General features: G+C 42.7%; 1 pseudogene; it reads right to left on the reverse strand.

The window, feature by feature from the left end:
* Nucleotides 1-14,172: 14,172 nt before the first annotated feature.
* Nucleotides 14,173-16,876, reverse strand: LOC116552177 (annotated as a pseudogene).
* Nucleotides 16,877-17,413: the final 537 nt, after the last annotated feature.

Consider the following 17,413-nt stretch of genomic DNA (forward strand, 5'->3'; position numbering starts at 1 on the left):
CCAAGATCGCTCTGCCATTTAATCTTTCCATTCATGATATATAAGTAACCTTGAAGCTTCTAAAACAAATGCAAGTTTGCTTGTACCAAAGCTGCTAATGATAGAGTTTTAAAAACACATATGTGGAATGAGAATTTCGCTTCCTAAGTGTATCAGAACACTCTGTAGCACCGCTTTTTTGATCTATAAAAAGAGCATCATTTAGGCCAGGAGCAGTGGCTCACACCCATAATCTCAGCACTCTAGGAGGCCAAGGTGGGTGGATCACTTGAGGTTAGGAGTTCAAGACCGGCCTGGCCAACAAGGTGAAACCCTATCCCTACCAAAAATACAAAAATTAGCCAGGTGCATTGGCACATGCCTGTAATCCCAGCTACTCTGGAGGCCGAGGCAGGAGAATCGCTTGAACCCAGGAGCCGGAGATTGCAGTGAGCCCAGATTGTGCCACTGCACTCCAGCCTGAGCAACAGAGCAAGGTTCCATCTAAAAAAAAAAAATAGACAAGACAAAAAAAAAAAAAAAGGCATCATTTAAAGTCATGAGAACTTATAAAATTGTTAAGAACTCTTTCTACAAAGGATAGTCTGATAAAAGTAATCAGGGCTATGTAATGTTATGTTTAGCTTCCCTGAAAGCAATGATCAAATTTCAAAATTGCTTTATGGAGAACAAGAAATGACTGGTGAATGCTGCCTAATGACTGCTAGACATTTCGTGAAGAATGACTTTCTTTCAAGTCTTTCAATTGGCTTTCCATCTACTCTCATTACAAACTCTGGGACAGCCATCAGTGACATCCTTGAGCTTCATGTGACTTGCCCATGCTCCAGATACCATTTCACAAGGGAAGTAAATACAGAGTGAAAATTTCTGTATATGGCATAATAGCTCTGACAAAGAAAGGCAAGATAAACTCAAGTGTCCTTTATTCAACATTTGCTCAGTATCTGTGCTATACCAGCTACTGAGTTAAACACTTCAAGCAATACCAAAAAGAATAAGCTTTGCTGTTTGCCCTTGAAGACTTTACAGACTTCTAAGTGCTAGTGAAATAAATAAAATGCTATGGGAGCACAGAGAAAAGCTTTCAGTTCTGGGGAAGCGGGAAAACCAAGAGGTCACAAGGATGGCTTCACAGAAGAGGTGTTCTGCTATTTATCACTATTTGACAGACCATTTCAAAATTTACTAACTAGGATTATATGACATTTCTTTTCCTCCTGAACCTGCAATTTGTTTTTTTTTTAACTTTTCCAAATATTTATTATTTCTAGTTAACATTTTTCGATTTTTTTGTTGATGCATAATGTTCATGAAGAAAAGTGTGGAAGTCCCAAGTGTACAGCTCACTGAATTATCACAAAGCAAGCTCACCTGTGCAACCACAACCCAGGTAAAAACTAGAACACTGAAGGATCCCAAAAGACTTGCTATGCCTCCTACCAGTCATTCTTTCCTCTCTTCTCTCTGAAGGTAATCACGTTACTGACTTCTAAGACAATAATTGTTTCGCCTGTTTTTAAACTTTATTATAAACTTAATTAAACTAGTTTTGTAAACCAGTTTTGTAAACTAGTTTAAGTTTCTAAAACTATATTAATAGCTTCAAATTTATATTTTATATTAACATTATATTAATACAATAGGGACTCTTTCATGTCTGGCATTGTTCACTTAACATCATTTTTAAGAATTATTTACATTGTTGCAGTAGTTAGAAAGGTTTATTTGGCTGCACAATATTTCACTGTGGAACTATACTATGATTTTTTTAATCCATTCTACTATTGATGGACATTTGAATAATCCTAGTTTGAGGATATTTATGTCTTTGGTATGCAGATATACACAGTTCTGTTGAATACCTACTAGGAAAGGAAACACTGGGCTAGAAAATATGTGTATGTGAATCTTTAGCAGATACTGCCAAACAGTTTTCAAAAATGGTTGTATGAATTTAGACACCCAACTCTACAGTCTAAAAACTGGGCAGTGAGTGAGAAGTCCAGTTGTTTCACATCCTTATCAGCACTTAGTATTGTTGGCCCTAAAATTTTAGCCATGCTGGTAGACCTGTAGTCACTAGTATCTCATTGTAAATTTCATTTGTATTTCCCTGACAATCAAGGAGGTTGAGCATTGTGAATCTGCAATTTGGTCAGGGCTCAGTGAGGCCAGTTTGTCTCTGCTCCACTCAGTGTCAGCTGGGGCTACTCAAAGTCTTGGTCACTAGAATCATCTGAAGGCTCTTTCACACATATTTCCAGAGATTGATGATCATAGCTTGGGACATTAACTAGAACACCTATACACAGCATCTTCCTGTTACCTGGGCTCCCTCACAACCTGGCTGGACGTTAAGTTTAAGTTTCCTGTAGGGGGAGAGAATGGAAAAGAGAGGGAACAACTGAGAGCAGTGACTCATACCTATAATTCCAGCACTTTGGGAGGCCAAGGCAGGAGGATCTATTGAGTTCAGGATTTTGAGGCTGTGGTAAGCTATGACTACGCCACTGTATGTTAGCCTGGGCAACAGAGCCAGACTCTGTCTCTAAATAACAAAAATTAAATTAGACCAGGCACAGTGCTCATGCCTGTAATCCCAGCACTTTGGAAGGCTGAGACTGGAGGATTGCTTGAGCCCAGGAGTTCAAGACCAGCATGGGCAACACAGTGAGACTTCAACTCTACAAAAACTAAAAATAATAGTCCTAGCTACTCTGGAGGCTTAGGCAAGAGGATTGCTTGAACCCAGACTTCAAGGTTACAGTAAGCTATGATCATACCATGGCACCCCAGCCTGGGCAACACAGTGAGATCTTGTCTCTAAAAAGAATTAATTAATTAATTTAAAAGAGGGGAAGACAGAAAGTTAGCAGCAGCCACACTGGCTTTAAGACCTAGCCTCAGAAGTCACACAACATCAGCTCTGCCACATGCTATTCACATGGTCACAAAGTCCTGTTGACCACTGAGTGTAAAAATTATAAGGCTCTGGAAGAGATTGGAAATGTCACTGTCCTATTCTGGAAAACTAAAATCTACCGCAGGTGGTGATTTTTTGGACCCCAAAGGGTGAATTTTTTTTCCAAGTGAAGAGTGGAATGTTTAAACAGAACGAGAAGAAAATAACCAAGTAGATGGAAATGTATAGCATATTACTTAACAATAGAAAATATTGAAATCAGAGGGAAAATAATTAAAATACACTAATTCAGAATCATTTTTATTAAGGTGAGAAGGATAAAAATAAAATACAATTTCTATCCCATCATTGTACATTTGTTATGTGCCAGGCACTGTGAAAAGTATTTCCTATTTAATCCTCACAATAATCCTATCTAGAATATTGTTATATCCCCATTTTATGGATGAAGGAACTGAGTTTCTGAAAAGTTAAAATATTTATGTAGCTAGTAAGAGGATCCCATACAAACTCTATTGAGTTCCAAAGCTCATGGTCTCAATGGCAGTGCTAGTCTGGAAATGGAAAATAAGAACTAAATCTAAGCAAAAAACATAGAACTGTCATTTCGATTAACAGATTGCTAGCCAATGAGTGGATAAACCCCAAAATCTCAGCAGAGTAATATAACCAATGTTCATTTTTTTCATGTAAATTCTGAATGTTTCTGATAAACACAACTCTCTTTTCAAGCAATAGTTCAAGGGCCTCTGCCTCTTCTTTCTTGTGATCCCACTATCTTCTGTATTTTCCCTCTGAGGTTGCCCTTGAAGGAGAAACTCCTGGGAGATTTTTATGGCTCAGACCTGGAGGTGGCATCCCTCACTTCCACTCACATTCTATTGGCTGAACTCAGTCACATGGTCATACCTAACTGCAAAGGTGATTGGGAAATCTGTCTCCATCACAGCACTTAGTGATTGAAGTCCCTCTTTTATGGAACTGTGGCATTTGCTTGAAGCATCAAGAAATACAACAGAAATTAATTAGCACTTCATTTGCACTGGTTAAATCAATAGATTTTTATTCATTTCTCTTCACACCAAGATGTGGAATTCTAAAAATCATTAGCATATGACCTAAAGGCAAATTCATCAGTAATCATTTCCTGCAGGGTCTGTTTTATTTGTGTTGTGTTGTTTCGGTTTTGTTTGGTTTTTGAGACAGGGTCTCCCTCTGTCCCCCAGACTAGAGTGCCCTGGCGCATTACAGCTCACTGCAGCCTCAAACTCCTGGGTTCAGATGATCCTCCCACCTCAGCCTCCTGAGGACCTGGGACCATAGTTGCGTGCCACCAGACCTGGCTATTTTTTTTTTTTTTTTTTTAGTACATATGGGATCTCTGTATGTTGCCCAGACTGGTCTCAAACTCCTGGCCTCAAGTAATCCTCCTGTTTCAGCCTCCCAAAATGCTAAGATTACAAGCATGAGCCACTGCATCTGGCCTCCTAGGTTTGTTTATGAATAAGGCATAAAAATTATATCATGAATACTAGAGTCAAGGGGAGAGTTATAAGTTGAGTTAGCCATTGCCAAACATGTAAGTTAATAAAGATTTTGGAGTTTTCAGTAAATGAGATAGCCTATAATTAAGAATTAGTAAGGAGAGAAGACACAATCCACATGTAAATGACATTAAATGTGCCCGCATTTTGGATTTTGATGACTTAAACTTGTTTACCAACTATCTACAACTGCCCTTTGCTGTTCTTTGAAAGCCAGGCATGCTCCTGTGTCCAGGTCTTTACTCTGGGGAAAGAGCTTTACAGGCAGAGGAAACAGCGAGCAGAGAAAAGATAATCTGCCCACAAGAGTGTGTACAGTTGGAAAGCGGCTGTTCATGCTATGGAGCTGATTTCCAAACCTGAGTGGAAAGCAGAGATCAAAAGCACTGCACAAGGCCAAACAGTAGGCCCCGCAGGGAAGGCACAGACCCAGAGGCGGCTCTGAAACTGAAGTCCTGTTGGGTGGACCAGGTTTGAGCTTAGTTACCTTAGAGGTAACAGAATCCCTTCCAAGTAATTATCTTTGGCAGGTGTGGTGGCTGACACCTATCATCCCAGCACTTTAGGAGGCTGAGGCAGGAGGATCACCTGAGGCTGGGAATTCAAGACCAGCCTGGCCAACATGGCGAAACCACATCTCTACTGAAAATGCAAAAATTAGCCTGGCATGGTACTCCAGCTACTCCAGAGGCTAACGCACAAGAACCCAGGGAGGCAGAGGTTGCATTGAGCGGAGATCTTGCCACCGCACCGCAACCTGAGTGACAGAGCAAGACCCTGTCTCAAAAAGTTATTATTATTTTCATATAGAGAAAGAGTATATTAAGAGAACTTTTAAAGCTGAGAATCATTCATCTTCATCCTCATCTTATCCCACTCTAACAAGGACATGAAGCAAAAGCTCTAAATTATAATATAATAGATTTTGGTTAAGCATGAAAAACTTCAGGGGATTATTCATGAATAAAAACAGGAAATAATGAGAAAGCCTTCGCTCTGCTTAAAAAGAAATCTCTGGGCAGAGATAGAACACCCTTTTGGTTAGTCCTTTAAACTCCAGCTGTAAATAGAACATGCCTTAGGGTTAAGAGCTGAAATCAGATGGTGTAGTTCTAACACTGCAATCGTCTCAGGAGGCAACATTTCCAGAGATCTCCTTTAGAAAACTCCCTACCTCTGGAGAGTGAAAGGGGGATGAGGGTTGAAAAATTATGTGTTGGCCACAATGTTCACTGTTGAGGTGATGGTTACACTGAAAGCCTAGACCTCACCACTACATGATATAGCCATGTAACCAAACTGCCCTTGCAAACGTAAAAAAATAATGATTTTTTAAAAACTACCTACCTCTCTCTCCTGAAGGAGACTATGGACAGAATGTGTATGTCTCCCCCCAAGAAATTCATCAAGCCCTAATGCTCAATGTGATGTTATTTGGAGATGAGGTTTTAGGGAGGATTGCTGTGTAACTTATGATAGGGTTACTTCCTCATTAACCCATCATGAGTTAAAAATATCATTAAGTCAAAAATACAATTAATCAGCCAGGCACAATGGCTCATGCTTATAATCCCAGCACTTTGAGGGGCCGAAGTGTATGCATCTCTTAAGGCCGGGAATTTGAGACCAGCCTGGCCAACATGGCAAAACTCTGTCTCTTCTAAAAATACAACAAATTAGACAGGTATGGTGGTGCACGCCTGTAATCCCAGTTACTTGGGAGGCTGAGGCATACGAAGCACTTGAATCCAGAAGGCAGAGGTTACAGTGAGCTGAGATCGCACCACTGCACTCCAACCCGGGTGACAGAGCGAGACTTTATCTCAGAAAAAAAAATAATTATCTATACACACACAAACACAATTAATCCTTCTAACCTACTCAATGTGATAACAGCCTAGCCTACCTTCTATGCTCAGAAGACTTACATTAGCCTACAGTTTGCAAAATCATCTAACACAAAGCCTACTTTATAATAAATTGTGGAATATCTCATGTAATTAATTGAGTACAGTACTAAAAAGTAAAAAGCATATGGTTGTATGGGTGCTCAACGTACAATACAACTATCACACCACTGTAAAGTCAAAAAGTCATAAATTGAACCATCATAAGCTGGGAACCATCTGTAATTAGGTCATGAGTGTGGAGCCCTCATGAATGGGATTAGTGTCTTTATAAAAAGAAACAGAGTGAGAATCTTTCTGTCTACCGTGTGAGAATACATCAATAAGTCATTAGTCTACAAACCAGGAAGAAGGTCCTCACTAGGAACTGAATCAGCCAGCGCTTTGATCTTGGACTTCCCAACTTCCATGACTGTGAGAAACAGATGTTGGCTAAGCCACCCGCCCACGGTGTTTGTTACAGCAGCCTGAAAGGAGTAAGAGGCAAAAGCCAGTTATCACTTTAGTAATGAAAGTAGGGTCCCAACTCCTCAAATGAGCTTTCCCTTAGCACAGAGGAAATTTGTACCTTTCACTTAATTTCTGTTTACAACCCCAGTTATTTGGGGTAGAGACAGGTACAGAAGAAATAAAGTCAAGGAATTCTTCAAAACCTCAAGTATACTCACCTAAGAGCAGAAAAATCCAGATACAGAAACTGATTACAATGCATTCAGCCTACCCATTGCTCAAGTACAAATTCATTTGTTATATGCTTCCTTTGGGATTTTTCTCTTCCAATACCTAGGCAGTAGAGAAACATTTAATTAATCTTAAAGCTTCAATGTGCTTTGCAGTGTGGAAGAGGTCACAAAGATACCAAAAATTTTCAGCAACCACTTCAAACATAGATAGAAAATCAAGTTGATTTTGTCAACTTCAGATACAAAGGCATAGAAGTAATCCCAAGGCTAGTAATCTCTTGTGTTTTGTTGTTTATATTTTCTACCAAGGCTAGCTATGATATAAAAAAAAATAGAAGCAATTCAAATATTTCACAATGGGAGGATAGTTTGGTAAATTACAGCAAAATTAATCATCATCATAACTAACAACTATTAAGAGCTTATTTTGTGACAAGCACTGTGCTATGCAATTTAGATGCATTACCTCATTTAATCTGCATGATAAACTCCATTTCACATGTAACTAAATTTGAGACACAAAGACACTCTGGAAATTCCCTGAGACTACAGAACTAATAAGCAGGAGTCTGAATATAAACTGAGGACTCCAGAATCCTTGTTTTTAAGCCCTACACAATGCTACTCTGTGGTCAGACGTGTTCCCTCTCAGAAAGGAATTATTAGTCTCCAAGAGAGTCTGGGCACGGTGGCTCACACCTGTAATCCCAGCACTTTGGGAGACCAAGGCAGGTGGATCGCCTGAGGTCAGGAGTTTGAGACCAGCTTGGCCAACATAGTGAAACCCCATCTCTACTAAAAATACAAAAAATTAGTTGGTCATGGTGGCACGTGCCAGTAATCCCAGCTACTCATAGTTGAACCCGGGAGGCAGAGGCTGCAGTGAGCTGAGATCACACCATTGCACTCCAGCCTGGATGACAGGAGCAAAACTCTGTCTCAAAATAACTAAATAGTCTTCAGGAGAGTTAGATATGTAAACTAATGTAACTACAATACCTTGTACTAAGTGCAATGGCAGAAGTACAGTATCTAGGAAGGCCTCCCAAATAAAATAATACATGCACTACATTTTGAGGATCAGATTGGAGACAAGGAGGAAAGAGTAAGTGAGGGCATTCCCAACAGAAGAAAAACTGTGTGCAAAGGTCCAGGGGAAGGCTTCGGGGATGTGATTGATAGCTTGTGAGCTTGTGGCCAGTGGCACTGTGCTGGAATATTCCAGAAGGGTGTGGCTGAAGGTAAGGCTAGAGATGGAGGCCTAATCACGAGTGCTCTGCCCCCTAGCTAACAGGTCTTAGGGAGACACAGAGCCAGACTTGAAGGGTCGAAAAGGTTCATGTTACAAAGATGCATTTCAGAACTGTGGGAGAGGGACTCAGAGGCGTCAAAGTGTAGGCAAAGAGATGTGTTAAGAAATTATGGCAACAGTGCAGGTGAGGGACGATAATGGCTCAAATACAGCAAGGGAATATAGGCAGGAGATGGTTAGCTCAACAGATGCACAGGAAATAGAATCAGTTAGACATGGAGAATAATCGCTGGTGTGAGGAAGGGTCTATCTAAATGGCCTTCCAAATGGGGCCTCAGATCTCAGCACTGATAGTTAGGATTTCTGGTTGAAATAGTGGAAAAGGAAGGACCCTGAGGCCGGTCTGTCAGCTTAAGTGCCTATAGGACATGCAGGAATAGATGCTCGGGAAGGCCTGGGGCTTTTAGAGGTGGTAGCACACTTTAGCACCCACAGACCGTCATACTCAGCTTTCCAGGAACATTCCTAAGAAAGCATGACCACATTTTATCTAAATAAATGAAGTTAAAGTACAGCTGAAAACCCCACGTTATGCATAAAACAAACATAACAAGACTCTGAAAGGTCATTAAACGAAGGCAAACTGACAAGGGCCCTAGAACCCCAAGGATGGCACTGTGACAAGTTCCCTTGGTTTTCTTTTTGCCTCACTTATCCCAGCCATGGTGCCAGAGAAGCCAGCAACTAAAAAACAGTAACAGGTGCAGACTAAAAATGCCCCCAAGAGAAGCTATTGCTTCTAGCTGAAGAACCAGGAAAGGTATGGTGGGGCGTGGTGGCTCACACCTATGATTCCAGCACGATGGAAGGCCAAGGCGGGTGGATCACTTAAGGGCGGGTGGATCACTTAAGGTCAGGAGTTCGAGACCAGCCTGGCCAACATGGTAAAACTTCATCTCTACTAAAAATACAAAAATTAGCGGGATGTGGTGTCATGCACCTGTAATCCCAGCTACTCAAGAGGCTGAGGCAAGAGAGCCACTTGAATCCAGGAAGCGGAGGTGGCAGTGAGGTGAGATCGTGCCACTGCACTCCAGCCTGGGCAATAGAGTGAAACTCCACCTCAAAAAAGAAAAAAAAAGAACAAGGAAAGGTACCACATAACAAGACAGAAAACTTTTGGACAATAACCACTCTACCCCAGCCACACACCACAGAAAAATAGAGCCCCACTTCCTCCTCCATCAGCAAAGGGCAGGAGGGGATGCTGGAATTCCACCCTCTCCCCGCTGTAACAATCAAGCCTCACTATATCTCTTCCATTATTATGAAAGATGAATGAGTGGGGAGCCAGGATTCTCACCCTCAGCAGCAAAGAGAAACCCCTTCATGGTGTCTGTGGAGGCCATATGGAGATCTTGGGTTCCACTTCCACCCAGAGGGAATAAGGCATCCCTCCTCCTCCCTTGCTGTATTTAAAGGGTTTGGGAAGCCAGAAATCTTACCACCATCTATAGGTAAGCACCCCTCAAACAGTGTCTGTGAAGGCCGCATGGGGAGCAATAGTGAGACGTTCCTCTCCTTCCCAACCAGAGTGGTGTCAGCTGAGGTCTAAAAGGAGCCTGAAATCCACCTCCACCCAGCATTAATGGGGGTCCCTCCCCTGAAGTCATAAAGGAAATTAAGTGGGGAACCTAGATTTTCATGACCCCACCCCACCCCCGCCACCCCTGGCAGTAATAAGGCAGTGCACTCTTTCCCTATAGCACATGTCAGAGGAAGCCTGCTACACAGAAGATTTAGGTAAGGACCAGAGTCACATGATGTAATACACAAAATATCCAGGGTAAAATATAAAATCACTTATCACACCAAAAACCAGGAAAATCGTATATTAAACAAGAAAAGACAGTCCACAGATGCCATCACCAAGATAACAATGATGTTAGAATTATCTGATAAAAAATTTAAATTAACCATCATAAAAAGGCTTCAACGTACAATTAAGAAAAGCATTCTTGAAACAAAAGAGAAAAGAGAAAATCTGAGCAAATAGAAGATGTAAAGAACAACCAAATATAAATTTTAGAACTAAAAATATACAAAAAACGAACTGAAATCTACAAAAAACAAAATAAATTCTCAATAGATGAACTTCACAGCAAAAGGGAAAGGACAGAGAAAAGAATCAGTGAACTTGAGGATAGAACAATAGAAATTGGCCAGACACTGTAGTTCACACCTGCAATCCCAACACTTTGGGAGGCTAAGGCAGGCCAATCACTTGAGGTTAGGAATTTAAGACCAGCCTGGCCAACATGGCGAAAACCCATCTCTACTAAAAATACAAAAATTAGCCAGGTGTGATGGTACACACCTGTAGTCCCAGCTACTCAGGACCCTGAGGCAGAAGAACAGAAATTGATCTAAATAACAGAAGAAAAACAAAAAACAAAAAAAAAAAATGAACAAACTCAGGAACCTATACGACTATAACAAATAAATCAAACACTCAGGTCATTTGAGTCCCAGAAGGAGAGGAGAAAGAAAGTGGGCTAAAAAAGTATCAGAAAAGGTGGTTGACAAGATGGCTGAATAGTAACAACTCTGGTCTGCAGCTCCTAGCTAGATCAACACAGAAGACAGGTGATTTCTGCATTTCCAACTGAGGTACCCAGCTTATCTCATTGGGACTGATTAGACAGAAGGTGCAGCCCACAGAGGGTGAGCTGAAGCAGGGTGGAGCATCACCTCACCTGGGAAGTGCAAGGGGTCAGGGAACTCCCTCCCCTAGCCAAAGGAAGCTGTGAGGGACTATGCCATGAGGAATGGTGCATTCTGGCCCAGATATTATGTTTTTCCCACAGTTTTCACATACCACAGACCAGGAGATTCCCTTGGATGCCTATGCCACCAGGGCCATTGGTTTCAAGCACAAAACTGGGTGGCCATTTGGACAAACACCAAGGTAGCTGCAGAAGTATCCTTTTCATACCCCAGTGGTGTCTGGAATGCCAGTGAGACAGAATTGTTCACTCCCCTAGAAAGGGGGCTCAACACAGGGAGCTGGGTGTCTAGCTCAGCAGATCCCACCCCACAGAGCCCAGCAAGCTAAGATCCACTGGCTTGAAATTCTCACTGCCAGCACATCATTTTGAAGTCGACCTGTGACTCTTGAGCTTGGTGGAAGGAAGGGGCATCTGCCATTACTGAGGCTTGAGTAGGCGATTTTCCCCTCACAGTGTAAACAAAGCCACTGGGAAGTTAAAACCACAGCTCAGCAAAGCCACTGTAGGCAGACTGCTTCTCTAGATTCCTCCTCTCTGAGGAGGGCATCTCTGAAAGAAAGGCAGGAGCCCCAGTCAGGGGCTTATAGATCAAATTCCCATCTCCCTGGGAGAGAGCACCTAGGGGAAGAGGCAGCTGTTGGCACAGCTTCAGCAAACTTAAATATTCCTGCCTGCTGGCTCTGAAGAGCAGATCTCCCAGCACAGCACTTGAGCTCTGCTAAGGGACAGACTGCCTCCTCACGTGGGTCTCTGACACCCATGCCTCCCAGCAGGGGTTAACAGATACCTCATACAAGAGAGCTCCAGCTGGAATCTGTTGGGTGCACTTCCTTCTGGGAGGAAGCTTCCAGAGGAAGGAACAGGCAGCAATACTGGCTGTTCAGCAGCCTCCACTGGTGATACCCAGGCAAACAGGGTCTGGAGTAGACTTCCAGCAAACTCCAGCAGACCTGCAGCAGAGGGGTCTGACTGTTAGAAAGAAAACTGACAAGAAGGAATAGGATCAACATCAACAAAAAGGACATCCACACAAAAACCCCATCCAAAAGCCACCAACATCAAATACCAAAGGTAGACAATTCCACGAAGATGAGGAAAAACCACCGCAAACAGGCTGAAAATTCCAAAAACCAAAATGCTCATTCTGCACATGTATCCCAAAACTTAAAGTACAATTTTTTAAAGTATTAAAAATATAATAACTAAAAATTTCCCAAGTTTTGTAAAAGACACAACTTAAAGTTTGGTTAAAGATACAACTTCCCAAATTTCGTAAAAGACACAACTTACAGAATGATGAAGCTATGTCAATTCTAGACAGAATAAACCTAAAGAAATCCATGTCAAAACACATATTAGTTAATCTTCTAAAAACTAAAGATGGCCAGGCACAGTGGTTCATGCCTGTAATCCCAGCACTCTGGGAGGCCAAGGTGAGTGGATTACTGGAGGTCAGGAGTTCAAGACCAGCCTGGGCAACATGGTTAAACTCCGTCTCCACCAAAAAAATACAAAAATTTGCAGGGTGGTGGCAAATGATTGTAGTCCCCAGCTACTCGGAAGGTTGAGGTAGAAGAATGCCTTGAACCTGAGAGGCAGAGATTGCAGTGAGCCTAGATCACGCCACTGCATTCCAGTCTGGGCAACAGAGCAAGACTCCGTCTCAAAAAAAAAAAATCAATACATACATATACATACAGACATACTAAAGGTAAATAAATAATTCTTGAAATCAGTGAGAGACAACTAAAAGACAGATAGTAGCCAAGAGGATTTTTAAAACATTACCCAACTATATGCAAGGACATTATGGAGAGGAAAAAAAAAAGTCGGTCTCAAGAGGTCACATACCATATAATTCCATTTATACAACATTCTCAAAATGAGACATAGTAGAGATGGAGAACAGATTAGTGGTAGCTGGGGACTAGGAATAGTAAAGGGAAGAGGAAATTATTATAAAGAGGTAGCATGAGGAAGATCTTTGTGGTGATGACGTAGTGCTATATCCTGGTTATGGTGGTGGTCACATAAATCTACACCTGTGACAAAATACCAATGTCAGTTTGCTGGCTTTGATAGCGTAGTATAGTTATATAAGATGTAACCATTGGATAAAGAGGACCCAGGGCTTCTCTGTACTGTCTTTGCAGGTTCCTGAGAATCTACAATTATTTCCAAATAAAAAGTTTTAAATTTTTCATACAACTACATATAAACACACATATATATACACACATACACAGAAAAAGAGAGAACAGAATTGCATATAGAAATGGGTTACCAGGTCATATTTGGATTTAGTACATTTTTCACTTTACTATAGGAATGTGCTTTATTATAGAAATGTCTGCATTTATTAAAACTTATTGTACTTCAATGAAATAATGGAACTATACTCTGTTATTCTACCTAGGAGGAGTTGGACATTTTTCATTTTCCACAACTTGCTTTTTACAGACCTTGTTTGTATCTTTGGCTCCACTTTTTTCTAACTCTGTTAGTTTCTCCAAGCTTCAGCTTCTTCATCTAAAATGTAATTAAGTATGCATACTTCCTGCTTTACTTTTATTAGTAGTAAAATTCTTCTTGGCCAGGCACGGTGGCTCACACCTGTAATCAGAGCAATTTGGGAGGTCGAGGTGGGAGGATTACCCGAGCCCAGGAGCTCTAACCTGTCTGGGCAACAGAGAGAGACCTCTATCTCTGCAAAACAATTTTTCAAAAAAAAAAAAATAATAACTGGGTGTAGTGGTGTGTGCCTGTAGTCTCAGCTACTCTAGAGGCTGAGGTAGAAGGCTCACTTGAGCCCCAGAGATTCAGACTACAGTGAGCTGTGATGGCACCACTGCACTTTAGCCTGAGTGACAGAATGAGACCATGTCTCAAAAAAAATAATAATAAAATAAAATAAAATGTCTTGCTGTATAAAATGATAGAGCATCAAATGGCAAAACCAGAATTTATGGAATAGCAAAATGTTACCTGATTTGAGGGACCCCTACATATTCCCAGTATTTAAAAAGTGTCTAGAAACACCAGAAAGCTAAACCCAGGAATGACCGCATCCTGTCCCAGTCTGCAAAGTTAACAGTTAGGAGATTATCTCACTCATATCAGCAAACAGTAGGAAACTGAAGCATTAGCAATGCAAAATGAAAGGAGGGCAATTTGAGAGAGAGCTTGATGATGAATTGAATGTCAGGAATAAAAGTGAGGGAGAAAAAAGTAAGAACGACACACAGATTTCTGGCTTGGGATAAGATAGTTGCCCTTCCTGAAGATAAGTCAAACAAGTGGACTGTTTGGGAGCAAATATAATAAGCCCTCCTGGGGACATGTCTAACTTTATGAGTCTGGATATGCAGATAAAGAGCTACAAGAGAGGCTGCGGTAGAGAAGTTGATCTGAGAGTTACTGGTATGCCAATCAAAGCAGTGGCATCAGTGAGGCACCCAGGAAGAATACAGAGTGAAAAGTGCAAAGGACAAAAGAAGCACCTAGAAGAAGACTGAATCACATCAGGGGCAGGAGAAGAGGCTCCTGAAAAGGCAATGCAAAAAGAGCAGCCAGAAAGGAAGGAGACAATTGGGAGGAAGTGATGTCAGGGAAGCCAAAGGAAGGAGAGCGATGTGGCCGGGAGACCAATGTCGCAGATGGCTTGGGTAAGATGGGATGCAAAGCTCCACTGGATTTGACCTTTGGGGATCTGTGGTGTGGGGCAGCGGACAGGTGACAGCAGGTTGGGTAGTGAATGGAAAAAGAACAAGCAGCAAAGCCGATGAATGCGGAGGGTGCTCTTTAGAGTGGTGATTCTCAAAATGTGTCCCCAACCATCAGCATCACCTGGAAACTTGTTATAAATGCACATTCTTGGACCCTACCTCAAATCTGTCAAATCAGAAACTCTGGAGATGAGGCCCAGGAATGTGTGCTTTAACAAGTTCCGTAGGTGATTCTGATGCACACCAAAGGTTAAGACAGACAGATCTAGAAGAAGAAAGATAAGCAAATGTTGGGAGAAAAAGGAAGATAATTAAAGGAGGGTTTTGTGTTCCAAAATGGAAGAAATTTTGGTTTTTTAGCTAGAAATTACTCTTTATTGATTAAATCACCAGAAATTCTCAGCACAAGATTTAACATCTTAATGACCACTAAGGCCTGGGCTCTAGGGCTCTCTCTGCCTCTTCCAGTGCTTGATGGGCCGTAGAGGGAGAGACATAATTAACATAGGCCAAGTCAGATGGTTGCAGGTCCTCCCTTCCCAGTTTTTAACAAGTTGTCAATTCATGTCCAGAGCAGGAAAGAACCAGTACTTCAGAAAAATCTTGTAAAGAATTTGACATTGCCTTATAAGATCTCTCATAACAATTTAGATTTATCAATAGTACTGGCGCAAAATCATTTGCTTCAGATCTAAATGTTTTACATTGTGCAATTTACTTTTTGTGTGTATATGCAATTTCAGTAAATAATCTCACTCCCTGTGCAGAAATTAATCAACCCAATGCAAAAAAAAAGTCCCTCAAACTGGAATAGCCTCATCTTACTTCGGAAAGAGGAAACAAGTTTTTCTGCTCCTCTTCTACCCATGTCTACAGATGTCCCCACAAAGTTCAAAAAGTTACTTCTGGCCTTGGAATGCACACACAGGCAGCTTTTGATGGGCTAATTTAGATCACCTAGAAAGGGCAATTGCAACCATATGCAGGTAGCCTTCTTTGGAAATTTCTCAAATCAACTTTTGAGAATTGTCCATGATTGTTTACAAAGGCCCTAAGCTCTAAACAACTTCTACCATTTCATTTCATGAGCTAGGCTCTGAGGACGAATGGAATGTGCAGGAGAAGAGCAGCGGCAGTGGCCCCATGAGTTAGGACCTCGATAACTCCAGGCTTGTCAATGACCCAGGCTGTCTGGTTTCCCTTTTCCACAATGCCAACGATCCATCCCTGGTGACCCTCTCTGTACTTGGAAGATCTGATTTCAGAACAAAAGTGATCCACCTATTCTCTTGGAAGACAAATCAGTAATCCTCCTGAGGTTTCAGCTGAGGTTCCTTGAAGAAGCCTAAACTGCCCGCTGGCCTTGCTGATGGCAGCCATCTTGGCAATGACTGGCAGATTATGAGTGACAAAGGACACATCATTTCTTTGTTGCTTCTCAAGGTTCTGAGAGTGTCCTGAATACCAAAGCCTGTGATATCTATGGCTGCATGGGCATTGATTTTGTGCATTAATCCAGCAGCAGTTCGGATGAGGGTAGGCATATTAAACATGGCTTCCTGATAGGCCAGCTCTACCTCTTCTCTGGAGACCACCATCTTCACCTGCTTCCCTCTTTCAGGATTATCCAGCCATTGGTGTGCATTGACAGCAACTTGGGTTCCTAAGGGTTTTATGCCAGCACATCCCCAACAGTGGCGTTATTAGGCATTAAGTTGCCACAGTGGCAACCCCACCAATAAGCCAAGAGGTGACGACCGTTTGTCCACCTGTCACTGCAGTTCCTCCCTCCTCAGTAGCTGTCCCGAAAGCCTTTGATCATGAGTGGCATTATTTTTTCCCGTTCCTCCTCACTCATACTCTGGCTGAGGCTGAGTAACATCAACATGTTGTCACACTCGGTAATGACCATGGCCCAGAGGTCACTTAGCACGTTGGCACAAGCTGTGCACCCCATCATGTAGGAATCCTCCACCAAGGCGTAGAAGAAGTCTGCGGTCTGCACCAGTGACAGGCCCTCATGCCTCCGGGGAACGACGCAAGAGTCCATCCCAATGCCCGGAGCTGAAGGGCTGGGCCAGGGTCCGCCCCCTCTGGTAGGGGGGCTTCCTGGGCAGCTTGCCCAGCTGGGTGTGGGCCGCGTCAGTCCCGCCGGGAGTTGGGCAGCGCCTCCTGCGGGTCCTTGCAGCCTCAGTCCTTCCTGCCACAGACGCCGTCAGCCGCCAGCTCCGGCTGAGGCCCCACGCCCGGGGCTGGAGGGACTGGGAGCTGCAGAAGGCCCGACCCAGAGACAAGGCCGCGGGGCCGAGCAGACTTCCGCCGCCGTCACGGCCGCCGTAGAGTCCGGCAGCGGCGCTTCCGGCGTCCCAGGGGCTTCCGTCATTGCACCTGCCAGGCAGGCCTGAGGAGGGGAGGGGAGGGCAGGGCCCTTTTAGTTTCCACTCAAGTTAATGTGAACTGACAGTCAAACACCTCCCACAGAGATTCTCCGGCAGCACCCTGGACACCTGCCCACCCACACCACGCCTCGCTGGCCTTCCTCCAAAATGGGAGCGGTTTTTAATATGTTTGCATGGTACGAAGAAAA

The sequence above is a fragment of the Sapajus apella genome, unplaced genomic scaffold (genome assembly GCF_009761245.1).
Source record: "Sapajus apella isolate SASKATOON/1434 unplaced genomic scaffold, GSC_monkey_1.0 scaffold11, whole genome shotgun sequence".
Taxonomy (NCBI): Eukaryota; Metazoa; Chordata; class Mammalia; order Primates; family Cebidae; genus Sapajus; species Sapajus apella.